A 16,813-nucleotide genomic window follows, 5' to 3' on the forward strand; every position below is an offset into this window, starting at 1 on the left:
TTGAATTGGTTCTTGATAGATGACATTTTCCAAAAACAGGACAGTAAGTGGATAGATCTGTGAATGAAGGTGAAAAGTTCAAGATTTACCTGGGAAGTAGGTAGTAACTTGCTTTACCCAAGTAGGGTGTAGTCTGAAAGCATTTCGAGAAAAAAATTATTTACTAAGAAACAAAATCTAATTGGTGTCCCATCTACATATAACACTGAACGTTTGGAAACAGTGTAGCAGTGTTTAGACTTCTGGGGGAAACATTACATCAGAAGAAATCTAAATTAGTCAAGATAAAGATAGGTTAGGACAATTGAAAAAAATATTAGAACACCCAAGTCTCTTATAAATTCATCAAAAATGTATTGCAGTTGATTAGCACATGATTTAATAGAGGAACCAATGAATGGAGGAATCAAAATGAATAAATGTAATGAGTACACAAAGTCGTATCAGGCAAAAGTAAGCATAAATCAGGGTTAGTACCTATAATTTCAAACAATTCAAGGCAAGAAAAGAAATCTAGTGTTAAAAGGTCATTTTATGTCATAAACTGTAATCAGTGTACGAAATGTTAGTCTTAGTCTTGAGAAGTTGGAGTAACTAAAAATGAGGAATAATGAGTAAAGGTGACTTAATAAAATTTGGTATCTTACAAACAGAATAGATCGTTTAAAATGTGGTAGAACATGTATACAAAGTCATTTATTAGACCACAGAAAGTGTTAGGAAATTCTTAAAAGTGGGAATCATATAGGTCGTGAACTCTATCCACACCGCAGTATACCCAGAAATCGTTAGTATAGTTTTAAACCAGGAACACCTAATCATTTGAAAATAAAAGTATATTCCTCAATGGTTATTGCCTGGACAGAATTTTCAATATAAAAATCAAACACTCCCAGAGCTATATCACAATCTAAAAGTGAGAGCTAGTTATCTTACTTGCCTTTTCATTTTTGTCAGATGTATTTTTATATGATCTGGACAGTTCTTCCTTTCCTATGCTTTGAGCAGGAAAGCATTGTATTAGTGTAAGTAAAACTTTAGACTAAAATACAAATCCTGCTTATAAAAGCTAGTGGGATATAGCCAAAGTTATTCTGAATACATTTACTCCTAAGGATGCATGAAGGTGCTGTAGGAGAGAATCACTGAATAAACATAATCTCTTCCTTTTGCAGTTGTCAACTAACTTTGCTTTAATACTTTTTGTTTTTGTATTAAAACACATGGAGTAGAATGGGAAAAGCCACATATATTTTAAAAGATAAAACATGAAGTTCAGAGAAATTTTCACTAATCTCAGAACTCTGGGAGAGCATCATATCTTGCTTTTTGCTGTCTTACATTTGATTTGATGCCTGTTTACTAGTATACTTAGTGGCAAATTTATAAAGTTACGTGTTTATGTAAAGTAAGAAAATAAAATCTGTATTTGCTAGAAGAGTTTAAAAAAACAAACTAAAGAAAATCAGAAGAAGAAAATATAAATGTAGAAGACTGAATTGGAAGAGAAAGCAGACTTGAAAAGTAGATGCACTAACTGGTTCTTTATCCTAGCCCCTCCCATGTCAGTAAGAGTTAATATTCTAGTAAATCTAATCAAGAGGAGAAAAGAAAACATTGAGAATTGGAAAAGGGGAAGTAATATACTTGGTGGAAGCTCTAGATAGATAGGAAAATGCTATATATAACAAATTTGGACATTTTCTGCTGAGAAATATAAACAAAATGATAAAGATAGAAAGCTTAAACGGACCATGGAAGAAACTGAAAATATTTCTAAGATACCTTCCGACAAGGATCCAGAGCAGTACAATTTATCTGTGAATTCTTTAAAATTTCCATGAAACAAAACTAAAGTTTGGAGTGCTACCCAATTCATCTTATTAACTCATCCCAATTTTTAAAAAAATCTCTAAAAACATACAGGTTAAATGCACATTTGTATATGAATGCAGAAACTCCAAATGAAATGCTACATACCAACTTCAACAGTAATTTAAAAATCTACCCTAATAGGGTAGAGTTAATCATGGAAATTCAGTACCAGATTGATGTTCGGAAATATGCTAATAGCTAACATCAGTAGTTCAAAGGAAAAAAATAAGGCTTTTGATAAAATTCTTACTCTTGGTTAAAAAAGCAAAGAAAAATGGGTATTAATAGAAGGATATTTTAATAAGAGTTTTATGTTAGTCAACCCCCAGTTTATGTTTAATGGTGAACAATAACTGATGTTCCCACTGAACTCAGGTAAGACTGCCAGCTTTGACCTTTATGTGTGGTTTGCTGATTCATTCCAGGTGCCTAGAATCGTACAAGCAAGCACTCCAAAGTTTGTTGAATAGATGTGAATTAATGAACTTAAGGTAGTCAGTCTTTCTAGTTTGGAATCAGGTATATCTCCTCATTTATTTGCACTTTTCATATCTCAGCAAAGTTACAGTTTTCTTTATGAAGATTTCCATGCCTAGATTTTTCTGTAACTGTGAATGAATTTTTTTCATTTCAGTTATTTTTTTATAGCTTCAAAAAAGGCTTTGTAATAGCTGTTGTTGACTGCTATATATTTATTTGGTAAAAGGCCTGTTTAATTAGCTCATTAAATCAGGAATTTTTTAGTTGAGTCTCATGAGGTATATAGCTCCAGTCTGTCTTGGGTTCCTCTGAAACTGCTTTTCAGCACAGATAATCATCAACCTCCACGTAGTAAAATCACTGGACAGTCTCTGACTACTTCACTCAGTACATTTGTCACATTTGGCGTGGATGACCACCCCTTCATTCTTGAAGTGCTGTCATTTATTGCCTTCAATGAAACATACTCCATTTTCCTCCTATCTCTTTGACCATTCTTTCACATTCCCCTTTGCTGTTCTTCCTCTGATCTTTCTTTAAATATTGGTATACCTCAGGCTTCTGCTCTAGACTCCATCTTTTTTTATCCACCATCTTTCCTTAGATGACCTTACCAAGTTTCATGGATTTAAATATATTTATAAGCACATTCAAAATTGCAATTCTATTTCAATTTTGTGTTTCATATCTGAACTGTTAACATCACCATTGTAACTGAATGGGTCTGAGTGATTAAAATTAGGGTGATTTTTCAGTTTCATAAATTTCCCAGAAAATACATATTATTTTTATAATAAAAAATTCACTTAAATTAGAGAAACTAGTTCTCTTTCCTGAACGGACTCTAATATGAAACCACCGTCTTATGTCAAATTGTACTCCATCATAAACAACTTTATTGTGAAATTGTATTTGGAAAAGCATTTCTTGAGTACATTTGTTGTTTAAGAAAAGTTCGTTCAATAAAATTCACATAAGTTTCATCATACGTATATTTAACTTATTCTAAATAGTTGATCCCTATAAACTGAAAACTTATTTATTAGGTACAAAGACCTTAGATTTTTTTCTTGAGATATTTTAATAGACCAGTCAAGTTAATTGCTATGCATATTGCATTTTATATTAAATTCTAGCACATTTTGGATAATGCTTAAATTAAATGTGAGGTACGGTTAATTCACATAAAATATGTTAGGCACAATCATTTTTTAATTACTCATTTACTATTACAGAAATCAGAAAAAAAATCGTTGCTTTGGACAGAGGCAGGAAAAAAGAAAAAGAAAATAAAAGGGAAAAAATTGCTACAGAGAATATTGAGAATAGAAAGCAAAGATCCACAGGTGAACAACATTGACATTGGCCAATATTTGATTGGACAAGGTTGAATTTCTCATGAAAGGCCTTAGTATTCCAAAGTTTGGTAAAAAAAATTTTGTAAGACAAACAACAATAACAGTACAAAATAAAAAGCAGGGACTAATAAGACTCCACAAAGGGTGAGTATTATAGGTAATGATATTCCAAATGTACAGACGTGATCACTGTCTTGGTGTGTAATAAGCACACTGTAGACTAAAATTCAGCAATAGTTACTATCCAAATAAGCTTCTCTCTTCATTAAATATAGCTTATAAGACTATGTAACTTTAAGAATATTCTCATAATTAGCCTGCTTTAAATAATGTTCTGGATGTCATCCTTAGAACAAAATTAAGCTCCATTTCTCAATCACATTTCTTTGTTTCTTTCCCTCTATGTAAAAATATGGAATTCTGTCTCAGGTCTTGATTACATTTTGTGTTCTTTGTCATCCTATAGAATTCTGCATTTCACTTTGGAAATTTCTGTAATTAACTTTTGATGCTTGAAATTGGCTTTTGAAACTTTTATAGTAGTTTGGACATAAGTTTGGGGTTTAACGTGTAGGTTGTATTTTTGGCTTTTTGCATCTTTAAAAGAAAGTTATGGTTATGAGACGATTTGTTTTTAAAATTATGTAAAGGAACTGCCATTGGATTTAAAACTCAAGTAGTGTTCTCTAGAAATGAATTGAATTGATGGGAAGTCCAAGTTGATACATGCAAATGGGATATCACTTTTTTTTACCTTTTTAGTTTTTGGACAAAATAAATGAAGTTTTAAATCGGTGACATATAGCAAAAACTTATATATTAACCAGTTTAGAAAAGCTGAAGACAGAAGAAAGTAGCCATCTTTTATTTTTGTTTATTCTTTTAAATTTTTATTTATTTATTTATTTATTTTTGGCTATGTTGGGTCTTTGTTGCTGCGCATGGGCTTTCTCTAGTTGCGGCGAGCGGGGGCTACTCTTCTTTGCGGTGCACAGGCTTCTCATTGCGGTGGCTTCTCTTGTTGTGGAGCATGGGTTTTAGGTGCGTGGGCTTCAGTAGTTGTGGCATGTGGGCTTCAGTAGTTGTGGCACGTGGACTTAAGTAGTTGTGGCTCGCGGGCTCAGTTGCTCCGTGGCATGTGGGATCTTCCTGGACCAGGGCTCGAACCCGTGTCCTCTGCCTTGGCAGGCGGATTCTTAACCACTGTGCCACCAGGGAAGCCCCCATCTTTTATTTTTGAATAGATAACTGTGTAAATGATTATAAACTTAATGCTTTAATATTTTAATTCAAACAAACACCCTCAGAATGTTTTTATAAAAGTTGTGTATTGATATAAAGATATTCACACCTTTAGCATTTTTTAGATGTGATACATATATATATAAAATGGGAATTGCCATATTCATTTTTGCTATGGCCTTATGGCCTTATTCATCTTGTAGAGGTCTATACTGCAGAAATATGTAACCAAATAACATTATAAATTAGCTGCCTGTACTTTTTATCATTTTAATTCTAGGTTTGAATTACTAAAATCTGTCATGATCTTAGGAAAATGAAAGCTTACATGATGTTTAGCCACTTGGAAAGTATTTCTCTGGGTCTTCAGTTCATGTAAAACTTGACTTTTATTTGCAAACTAACAGTACTTTTGTTATAAGCACTTTATTAGGATCTTCTGAAGCATTCCAATAAGTTTTCTCTCTTAATCAGTAATTAATCATTAATCATTAATAAAGAAGGTGGGCAGGATTTAAAGCCAGAATGTACATCAGGGATAATTTAGTTTAGCAGCTGAGTTCTGTTTATGTCATTCATCTTTACCACAGATGGTGCAGGTTTTTTGTCTTAATTGGCAACATTAAAAGGGAGAGAGGTTTTAAAACATCCAGGTTTCAAGTTCTTTTGAAAAGTAGTAAAATCTGATGATTCTAGGTTTACATTCTTTTGTGTTAACAATAGACAGGCTCTGGAACTTGTCTGCTCTGGGTCCCTTTAGAGGGGACATACTCTCTCCAGTTTGTCCCAGTCCCCCCACCACCCACTCCTCATTTTTACTCTCTTGACCAACATCATCGGTCATGCTTCACTAATTTCTGTTAAATGTTTTGTCTCTAAGGCATTGAGTTTATGACCCCTGAGGTCCAGATTACCGTTAAGAACTTGTATTACTAGTGGTAAAATTCAACCTTTATAATTACTTTTCAGGTTTTAGGATCTCAGTTTTCTATCAATGTACATTAATGATAAATTGAATCCAAATGAGGCGTTCAATTTCATTTGAGATAATTAAGTGAAACCTGGTCTTTGAGTGAAAGAAGATATATTAGTTACCTGGCAAAATACATGAACTTCTGTTCCCTACCTCTTTTGCTGAATGAAAGGCAAAGTGAAACCTGATTTGTTTTGTTTTGACAGTTTATTAATCATGAGGTTGGGAGAAATTTTGTCTATTTTCACAGAACCAAAGTTGGCAACCAGAGAATATTTGGACACTATATGGAGTATTTTGTTTCCCTTTATAGTCTATGTTGGGTTGTCTACAGTATCACCCTCCCCAGTTGTGGAAGAATAGTTAGGATGCTCTTACAGAGTTGAGCCCTTATCAGACTAGAGAAGATGCCCAAATGGTGGTCAAACACAGACTGGTTAGAAAGCTGTGAAGTAACCCATTAAAAAACAAAAACAGAAACAAAAGAAACCTTTGACTTCTGTGTCCCAAAATGGTGGACTAGATTATTTGGTTCAATCTTCCTGCTATAATATCTGACTAAATATAACAAATATCCACTTGAAGGCAATTAGAGAGGTAACAAGGTAGTGAGTAATTGCCAGACTGATATCAGGAAGAAAACGGAAATCCAGAAAGGTGAACCTAGTCTTGGGTCTGCCTTTGCTCTGGAGGGGGAATTTGTTAACCAAGAAGAGGAGACTGAAAGTTTGAGTAGAATTTTAATAGTCTTGTGAGATTAGAAGGACAGAAGTTATAGCACGGCATCTCCAAGTTTGGGACTTGGGTAGAATTCCTTGGTTTGAGACCCTGAAGGATCACATTCAAGGTATAAAGGTGAACTAGAAGTAAACCATTCACATAGAATATAGCTTAGAATTGAGCCAACTAGATAGCTTAGAAAAATCTGAAGTTTTGAAAGTAGATTAACATGATCTGAGATTTCTGGTGCCCTGGGAATCTGAAAGATGCAAGTTTGGAGAAAGAGAACATGTTCCTAGGTCTCAAATTATTTCTACAAAACATTTTCAAATACAATATATCCATATAATAATTGGGCACAAGAGGAGAAAGACAGTCAGAGTGAAAATCAGCAGAAACAATAGACAATAGAAACAGACCCAAAGGGGCATCAAATATTTGGATTGTGAAATAGACTTTAAAATTAATGTTTACTATGTTCAAGGAGATAGAATAAAAGATTGAAAATTTCAGTATAGAACTGAAAACTATAAAAAATGTCATTGCAGATTTGTAAAAGAGCCAAATATTCAAGAACTAGAAAAACAAAACAGTAAACAAAATTAAGAACACAAAACATTGTATTAGTTATCTATTCTGCATAACATATAACTGCAGACTTAGCTTCTTAAAACAACATACATTTATTATCACAGTTTCTGTGGGTCTGGAGTTCAGCCATGGCTTAATTGGGTTCTCTGATTCAGAGTCTCACAAGGCTGCAATCAAAGTATCGGTCAGGGGAAGGGTGTCATCTGAAGGCTCAGCTAGGGAAAGATCTGCTTCAGATTTGTGTGGTTGCAAGCAGGTTGTTGGACTGAAGTCCTCAGTTCCTTACTGGCCATTGGATAGGGACATCCTTCAGTTCCTTGCCATATGGGCCTCTCCACTAGAGCAGCTTACAATAGAAGGAGCATATAGAGAGAGTTTGCTAACAAGACTGTTGGTCAGAAGGCCAAGTCACTGTGTCCAGTCCATAACCAAGGGGAGGGGATTGCACAGGGTCATGAATAGGAGGTGTGAATCATTGGGGACCAATGATTCTTAGAGTCTGCCCACCAAAGATTATAAATACCACTGAAGAGAGAATTCCTGAATTGGAAAGTCAGAATAAAATATCCATAATGAATGTTGTCTTCATAAACTTTTTTACTCCGCCATTACCAATAAAGAAGGGTTGATATTTACCCATGCCCAGAAGAATGGAAGTAGTGTGGAGAGAGGATAAATAAGGATATGTTAATTGAATACAGGAGCTTAGAAATAAGGAGACTGTTAGGGGAGGAAATGAAGGATCAAACTAGGTATTTAGGAATCCCACTTTTTCTTGTTCTGGATGCCAGTGGATACTCCATCTGTAGTACTCTGTAATGAGCTATACATAATTTGTGGCTGAGTTGATATTTTTGATGTTGATTAATAACATGCCAGTGGATAATCAGTAGAAACGTGTGTCTATAAACTACTATCCATAGCACATATTTTATCTTGCTCATTTTCTTTCTGCACAGGATTTTTCAAGGTGAAAACATCATATTTCTGAGAAGTATACAATTTTCTTAAATAAATAGGTGTTTATTTTTTAATTGGCCATTACCTCATGGGAGGTGATATTTGTAAATATATTTCAAATTAGCATGCGTTTCAGTAAGTAAATTCTTTAAATGTCCAAAAAAACCCAACATGACAACTGGAGGTTAAGAACCAGTTTTAGTTTATCTCATAGGTGTTCTATCTTTGTTCAGCTTAGTTATAATGGAAAAACTCTTTAATGTTGACAGAATTTCTTTAGAATAAACCATTAATATGTCTGAAAGACCAATTTCACCTGGCAAAATTGGAGAGGAAATAGTAATTTGGAAAACCAAATTACTGTAACCTTTGATAAGCAAAGGCCTCTATAATGTAAGTCATTATAGTATTTCTCCTTTTTAAGAATTCATAAATTTAATGGTCCTATCAGTTGCATGTTAGTTTGAAAATGATCTCGAGCTAGATTCATACTGAATAAAATCCAGAAACTTTCTTCATAATTTGACTTGATGCACAGGAAGCTAGGAAGAAAAAGGAAAACATGGCGAATAAACTTCTTAATTCCAGGTACTACATTAACATGAAATCAGTCAACCTTCAACACCCATATTCATTTGAAACTCGATGACATTGTTTAGTTGCTTATCATGCACTACCCAAGGGACAATTAGATAAATATTTTAACATCCCGATGTAGAAGCATCCAGTAAGGTTTATGACTTTGTTTATATCAAATCATATCCTATGTATTAATTTTATCCACTTAGGTAGAGAATGGATAGGCTTTTTATTTAGTTTAGAAAATCAGATTTTCATATTGTTTTGTTTTTTAGCTTCATTTTAATCTGTAGAATATAAGATTATTTTTGTTGTCGATATGAAATATGTAATCATTATAGAAAATTTGAAAAACTCAGAGAAGTGGGAAAAATAATCTCATACTGTTAACATTTTGGACTGTTGCCTTATATCTATGCATTTTTGTTGACAATGTTTTATGTTTTTATTTCATAATCATCTTATCAAATTACTATAAGTTTCTATATTCTATGAATAGTCTTTTGGGGGTATTTTGAAAGGTGATTGAATAGTAACAGTATTATACACTGAAGGAGAAATACTTAAACATGAAATTTCCACAATATTCAGATTCATTTACAGGGGAAAAAGAATCATAATTTTTTCAGTTGTAAAAAGCTTGAACATGATAATTCTTTAAGATTAGCTAATGTGGGCGTAAATATATTTAATGTTGGACTAGTTCACAAGTATGCAGATGATTGTATCCTTTCAGTATATTTGCAAGATTTCCATATCTCACCACCTGGGTGTGATTCATAATTGGAAAAATAAAGGATCTGTGTATTTGGAAAGCCCTAAAGGAAGAAAAAATATCTATACAATTATCCTCTGGTAAAGTGTAATTTGTTGCAACCTTCAGAACTAGGATTTTAAATGTCATTTAAAAGAACAATGCCAGAGAATTCTAGTTCTCATGTTACCTGAAAATGTAAACAAGTTTTAAAATCGGTTTGACAGTTGGACCTGAAAATCTAGATTGAAGTCTTGCTTCTATCATTAACTAGCTAAGTGATTTAGGACCACTCAGTTTTTCTTGAATTCAATTCCTTCATATAATAAATTGAGGGGATTGAACAAGAAGATCTTCAAAATCCCTCCTAACTCTAATGTGCGATGAATCATTCCTTCTAAGCCTGTCACAGCAGATGTGATTTGCCATTAACATTATTTTTTTAAATTTCTTTTTTAAACCTCCTGTTTCCAAATGACAAAATGGTAATGTTCTTGAGAGCTGGAGAGTTGTGTGGGGTTCAGCTTGCCCTTTCACTAAATTTCTTCAATTGTGATATTTTTCTTTCATACATTTTCCCCCATGGCACTATCCCCTGAGGGATAGACTCATAAACTTTTAGAATAAAAGGAAATTTAATGGTCATCAAGTTCAACCCACTATTCAGTGCTCAAATATCCGCTAAAACATTTGCACCAAATACTCCCCTCTGTGCCTGAAGGTTGAAGATTTATTACCTCCCAAGGCTGCCATTTTTCCAGTTTGTACTGTACTGATTACTAGACAAAGTTTATTTTGAGTTGAAATCTCTTTTCTGGTAGCTTCTTCCCATTTATAATTGCCTATCTCAAGGTTATTTGGGTATCTTCTCCATTTCTTTTCATCAAGTACATTTTTTAGCATCTTACTATGTTCTCTTTTTTAAAAAATATTTATTTTATTTATTTGGTTGCACCAGGTCCTAGTTGTGGCATGTGAAGTCTTAGCTGTGGCATGCGTGTGGGATCCAGGTCCCCAACCAGGGATTGAACCCAGCCGGGCCCCCTGCATTGGGAGCGCAGAGTCTCAACCACTGCACCACCAGGGAAGTCCCTGTCTTACTATGTTCTTTTAATTGGAAACAACCTAACTGTTCAACAATAAGGGATTGGTGAAATAAATTTTTCCCAATCTGTATAAAAGGAATACTGCATTAGTTTCCTAGAGTTGCCATAACAAATAACCACATATTTGGTGGCTTAAAATGACAGAAATTTATTCTTTCACACTTCTGGAGGCCAGAAGTCCAAGATCAAGGTTTGGCAGAATCATGCTCCTTCCGAAAGCTTTAGGGGAGAATCTTTCCTTATCTCTTCAAGCTTGTGGTGGCTCCTGGCATTCCTTGGTTTATGGCAGCATAACTCCAATTTCTGCTTTGTTTTCACATGGTCTTCTTCCCAGTGTCTGTGTGTGTTCTCTCCTTTTCTCACGAGGATGCCAGTGATTGGATTTAAGGTGAACACTAAATCCAGGATGATTTCATCTCAAGATCCTTAACTAATTACATCTTCAAAGACCGTATTTCCGGGCTTCCCTGGTGGCGCAGTGGTTGAGAATCTGCCTGCCAATGCAGGGCACACGGGTTCGAGCCCTGGTCTGGGAAGATCCCACATGCCGCGGAGCAACTGGGCCCATGAGCCACGATTGCTGAGCCTGCGCATCTGGAGCCTGTGCTCCACAACAGGAGAGGCCGCGATAGTGAGAGGCCCGCGCACCGCGATGAAGAGTGGCCCCCACTTGCCACAACTAGAGAAAGCCCTCGCACAGAAACTAAGACCCAACACAGCCAAAAATAAAAAAAAAAAAAAAAAAAAAAAAAGACCGTATTTCCAAGTAAGTTCACATTCTCAGCTTCCAGGTGGACATGAATTTGGGGGGGATACTATTCAACCCATGACAAATACTATAAAACTACTTAAAATGATGAAATGGATAAGTACTCAACTGGTCATACACTATCTTGTAGGACCAGGCACAAGTTCTCATTGATCTTTTGGGAACATCCTATTTTAATAAGTCTATCATCATCAAGCTTTTAAGCTTTTTAACAAATTATCAACATATGTAGTGTTATGTGTTGAATTGTGCCCCCCTGCCCCAAATTATACTGAAGTCCTAACTCCTAGTACCTCAGTGTGTGAGCTTATTTGGAAAGAGTCACTACAGATATAATCTGTTAAGAGGAGGTCAGACTGGGGTAGGGTGGGCTCTTTATCTGATATGACTGGTGTCCTTACAAGAAAAAGACACACAGACACAGGAGGGAGAAACCATGTGACAACAAAGGCAGATTGAAGTGTTGCAGCTGCAAGCCAAAGAATGCCAAAGATTGCCAGTAAACCACCAGAAACTAGGAAGAAGCAAAGAAGGATTCCTTCCTACAGGTTTCAGAGGAACATCTGCCCTCCCCGCCAACACCCTGATTTTGGACCCCTAGCCTCCAGAACTGTGAGATAATCAACTTCTGTTGTTTTAAATCACCTAGTTTGTGGTAGTTTGTTTTGGCGGCCCTAGTAAACCAACACGGGTACAGTTGACCCTTGAACAAGATGGGGGGCTTAGGGGTGCCAGCCTTCTGCACAGTCCAAAATCTGCGTATAACTCTACAGTTGGCCCTTTGTATACATGGTTCTGCATCTGTGGATTCAACCAACTGTGGATCCAGTAGTACTGTAGTATGTATTTAGTGAAAAAAATCGGCATATACGTGGATGTATGCAGTTCAAACCTGCATTGTTCCAGGGTCCACTGTAGTTTAAAAAAACAAAACAAAAACAAAAGAAACTCTGAGCTCCAGGAACAGGATTTCTGAACTCTAAAAGCCTCCACCAATAATAAGTTTTTTGAAGCCTTCATTACTGCTTTCATCATATGCACTGTTTTCTTGACACATGAGATAACTTTCAGCCTAGAAATGCTATGGCTTTAAACTGAAGTTTGCCTAAAGCTAGAGTAGAATGTCTTGGAATTCCATGATCAAGATAGCAGCTTTGTGGAGGACTGAGATTTTCCTAGATTGAGCCCAGTATCAACTAGAATTTTCCCTGATCTGAAATTTCAGTAACTTAATCAAGAAAACTAAACCTTACACTAAGAGCAATCAGTGGGTTATAGTCTAATAGAATCAGTCTTAACTCTGTGCCGGGAAAGGGCTCCGAACTTCAGTACAGGTAAGATTTAAAGACCAAGCTCTCTTTCTCTGTTTCTCTCTCAGTCTCTTCCACCTTCTTTTCATTTTGTTAAAATTGCTGTTCCTACATAGTTGATAGTATGTTGATAGACAGTTTTCTAAAATGTCCAGGAAACCAAGGTAGAGAAATTTCAAACTGTGCTTTTCCATAGCTATCTTGGAGAGAAAAAGGGAACCAGGCAGAGCAATAATTAGAGATAATGGCTTAAAATGAAATAAAAGTAGCAAGAGATTTCTAGTTCAAGCAACATGGTAGACTAGGGCATCAACTACTTTCTCCCTCTATTACAGATTCTTTATAAAGAAATGGACCGTAAGATGGTACACCAAAGTATGACTGAGCTGAAAGGAAGGAAGGAAGAGAGGAAGGGAAGAAGGGAGGAAGGATGGATCAATAAGTGGGAACCCATTAGTACACTCAAAGCCAGAACAGTGAGCTCTGAGTGGTGCTTCTGCAGCCTGGGTGATATCATGCCTGGATATGGGCTGTGGAGTTTGAGCATATTCACGTTTGCTCGGGGAAAGGAGGCATGGACATAGCTAAAGACTGTTGAGCTTAGAGATCGGAAAACAGCCCCAGTCCTCCTATGAAAGGGACTAGAAGAAAGGCAATCCACAGAAAATGAAGCTCAAATATCCTTAGCCTCAGTATCAATGTGGGGAATGCAAATGAAACAATGAGTCACTCTATTATTCTCATTGTATTGGAAAAAGAATGTCTAAATACCACATATAATCTTGGTGTGGGGAAATGGGAGCTCTTGTACACTGCAGGCAGGCATTTAAATTGGTGGAACCACTTTGGAAGCTGCTTTGTAGTACTTTGTGCAGTGGAAGACGAACATGCCCTGAGACATACCAATTGCACTTCTAGATCAATACCCTGAATGTACTCTCGCTCAGGTGCATAAGAAGATGTTGTAAGAGATTATTCCTTGTGGCACTGTTTGTAATAGGGGCAAAATGGAGAACTTCTGAATGTCTAGCAATAAAGGAATACATATATTAGTTGTTATATGTTCATATGAACATACTAGTGTTTAAATGAATGAACATATCTGGAAAACATAAAGTTGGGGGAAAAAAGCAAGTTGTCGAAAGATATGGTCAGTATCATCCCATCTATGTAAGTTTTAAAAATCCAGAGACTATTACATTGGTAATGCTATACAGGTGTAGTAAAATATAAAAATATAAACTGGAAGCTTTGTACATACTTCTGGATATTACAGTATGATGAGGGAGGAAGTGGAATAGCATTGGAGTGGGGTGGTGGTTATGTTTGGTGGTTCCCTTTGGTTATTTTAGTTATGTTTGCAACATTTTATTTATTTTAGAAAAGAAGGAGGATCAGGAATAAGTATGGTAAAATAATAGTATTTGTTAAGATTGAATGATGGATATATTGGTTTTCATTCAATATTTTCTAAGTTTTCTGAATGCTTGAAATATGCGTATGTTATAAAATTTATGTAAATGTATTGTTTTGTGCCGGTCTCAGTCTATTGATAACCGGTGTTGTGGCTGGACCAGCCCTTATGGTTCTTAAGGGCTGCAAGATGCCCTCAGCAATAACCATCACCAAACTTGGGGAAAAAAAAAGGTTTATTACTTAAAGGTCCTGGAAATTACATGGCACACCTGGGGCCACACAACAAGGTTGCCGGTAGAGAAGAGAGAGAGCACGAGGCTGGGGTTCTGTTTTTTTGGGGATCGAGGGTGGGGGCCTAGGGTTTCACGGGCTCACTCTTTATTGGTGAATTTAAATGTAAGTGGAAATTTTAAGCACAGAAAGAGAAAAAAAAGCAGCCCAAGTGGTCAGTTATAGAAATCAACAAAGATCTCTAAAACAAAGGAGACTAAAGCGGGGTGGCAGTGGTGTCCTGGCTCTATTTCTGTGGCTGGCAATGTGTTTATTTGAGATAGCTTTCTTTGAGGGGGATGACGCTTTGTAGAGGATGACTCAGCAATCAAAGCTTAAGTCAGGCACTTGCATTACAAAAGAGAAAAAAAAAACCCGTTCAGGGCTTATACTACATTTATAAAAATAAATATAGCATGTTGTATATAACAAAAGCTGTGTGTGTGTGTGTGTGTGTGTGTGTGAAAAACATAGGCAAAGGAAAGGCAGGACAAACTTCTGAGTAGTATAAGCATGGAGAATCCTAGGAATGAGAAACTGGCTTAAATGCACAAACTTATTTGAGAATCCACATTCCCACATGACAATCTAGTACAATTTCCTGGTTTTAAAGTACAGGCATACCTCAGATATATTGCGGGTTTGGTTCCAGACCATCGCAATGAAGTGAATATTACAATAATGTGAGTCACATGAATTTCTTGGTTTCTCAGTGCATGTAAAAGTTATGTTTATACTATACTGTAGTCTGTACAATAGCATTATGTCTAAAAGGTAATGTACACACCTTAGTTAAAAAATAGTTTAGCATTTTTTTAGCAAAAAAGTATTTTTTTTCTGAGCAGTATGTCTCAACAGTGGGCTTAAAATATCCAGTAAGCAATGTTGTAAATATAATCATCCAGTCTTTGTTGTTCCATTTCTAGAGTGCAGAGTAGATTGAGCATAATTCTTAAGGGCCCTAGGATTTTTGGAATAGTAAATGAGCATTGACTTCAACTTAAAGTCACCAGCTGCATTAGCCCCTAACAAGAGAGTCAGCCTGTCCTTTGAAGCTTTGAAGGCAGGCATTGACTTCTCCTCTCTAGCTATGAAAGTCCTAGATGGTATCTTCTTCCGATATAAGGCTGTTTCGTCTACACTGAAAATCTCTTGTTTAGTGTAGCCACCTTCGTTAATGATCTTAGCTGGACCTTCTGGATAACTTTCTGCAGCTTCTGCATCAGCGCTTGCTGCTTCACCTTGCACTTCTATGTTATGGAGATGGTTTCTTTCCTTCAACCTCATGAACCAACCTCTGCTAGCTTCAGACTTTTCTTCTGCAGCTTCCTCACCTCTCTCAGCCTTCACAGAATTGCAGAGAGTTAGAGCCTATCTGTGGATTAGGCTTTGGCTTAAAGAAATTTCCTGGTTGGTTTGATCTTCTATCCAGATCACTAAAGCTTTCTCCATGTCAGCAATAAGGCTGTTTTGCTTTCCTGTCATTTGTGTGTTCATTGGGTAGCACTTTTCATTTCCTTCGAGAACTTTTCCTTTGCATTCACAGCTTGGCTAACTGTTTTGTGCAAGACCTATCTTGGCTTTCAACATGCTTTCCTCACTAAGCTTAATCATTTCTAGCTTTTGATTTAAAGTAAGAGACATGTGGCTTTTCTTTTACTCGGACAGTTAGAGGTCATCGTATGGTTATTAATTCGCCTAATTTCAAGATTGTTGTGTCTTAGGGAATAGAGAGGCCAGAGGAGAGGGAGAGAGAACCACTGTCTTAAATGAGCGCAGTTTGTGGCACCCCAAAACAATTACAATAGAAACATCAAAGATCACTGATCACAGATCTCCATAACAAATACAATAACAATGAAAAATTTGAAATATTGCAATAATTACCAAAATGTGATATAGAGACAGGAAGTGAACAAACGCTGTTGGAAAAATTGCACCAATAGACTTGCTCAACACAGCGTTGTCACAAACCTTCAATGTGCAAAAAAAAAAAAAAGCACTGTGAAGTGCAAAAAAGTCAAACCTCAATAAAATGAGGTATGCCTGTAAGCCAGAGAAGTTTAGAGATTTGCCCAAGGTCACATGTATATTGGTGTAAAGCTGGGTCTAGAATCCAAGTGTTCTGAGTCCTGTCCCGTGTTCTTCCTAAACTGCCACAAATCCGTCATTAGTGTACAACTCATGATTTGTACTTTGGCTTCATAAGGTAGATCATGTTGTGAGCTGTATTTCATAGATTCCCTTTATTTTATATTCTCCTAGATCTTTCTATAGTGAAAGGCATTTTGATGTATTAATAGTAGGAAGCCCAGAGTAACTCTGAGATGATACAATTTGCTTCCATGTGAGAATCTTCCAGTTGGCATCAAGCTTGAGACTCAAGTAATAATTAGCTTTTAGGATTTTT

The 16,813-nt window shown here is 36.0% G+C and overlaps 1 protein-coding gene across 7 annotated transcripts in view; it reads left to right on the plus strand.

Moving 5' to 3' along the window:
- MRPS30 (mitochondrial ribosomal protein S30) overlaps positions 1-16,813 on the plus strand; it is a 130,468-nt gene that overhangs the window by 9,894 nt on the left and 103,761 nt on the right. The gene's annotated exons all lie outside the window — the stretch shown is intronic.

The sequence above is a fragment of the Balaenoptera musculus genome, chromosome 3 (genome assembly GCF_009873245.2).
Source record: "Balaenoptera musculus isolate JJ_BM4_2016_0621 chromosome 3, mBalMus1.pri.v3, whole genome shotgun sequence".
NCBI classification, from domain to species: domain Eukaryota; kingdom Metazoa; phylum Chordata; class Mammalia; order Artiodactyla; family Balaenopteridae; genus Balaenoptera; species Balaenoptera musculus.